Below are 315 nucleotides of genomic sequence, written 5' to 3'. Positions count from 1 at the left end.
TTTTTGGGGGGGGGGGGGGGGGGGGGGGGGGGGGGGGCCAGAGCCTGCCACAGAGCTCCAGGTTCCCGCCTGTTTCAGCCTGAGCCCCTGGCTTTCATCCCTGCCTCCTTGGCCAAAGTAGGGTGAGGATTTGAAAAATGACACTGATTGGATGCACATTTGATGGGGGTGATTGCTGGACAAGCACCTCACCCATCCCCAGCCCAAAATGAAACTGACAGCTACGCCCTCCTGGTTGGGGCCCAAACCACCACCTTATTAAGAGAGGCCCCCTTCCCTCTCCTCCGCACTCACACTCTTGCAGCTTTGCCCAGC

This window comes from Lipotes vexillifer, unplaced genomic scaffold (assembly GCF_000442215.2).
Source record: "Lipotes vexillifer unplaced genomic scaffold, Lipotes_vexillifer_v1.1 scaffold1048, whole genome shotgun sequence".
Lineage (NCBI taxonomy): Eukaryota > Metazoa > Chordata > Mammalia > Artiodactyla > Lipotidae > Lipotes > Lipotes vexillifer.
This window is presented reverse-complemented; position numbering follows the sequence as displayed.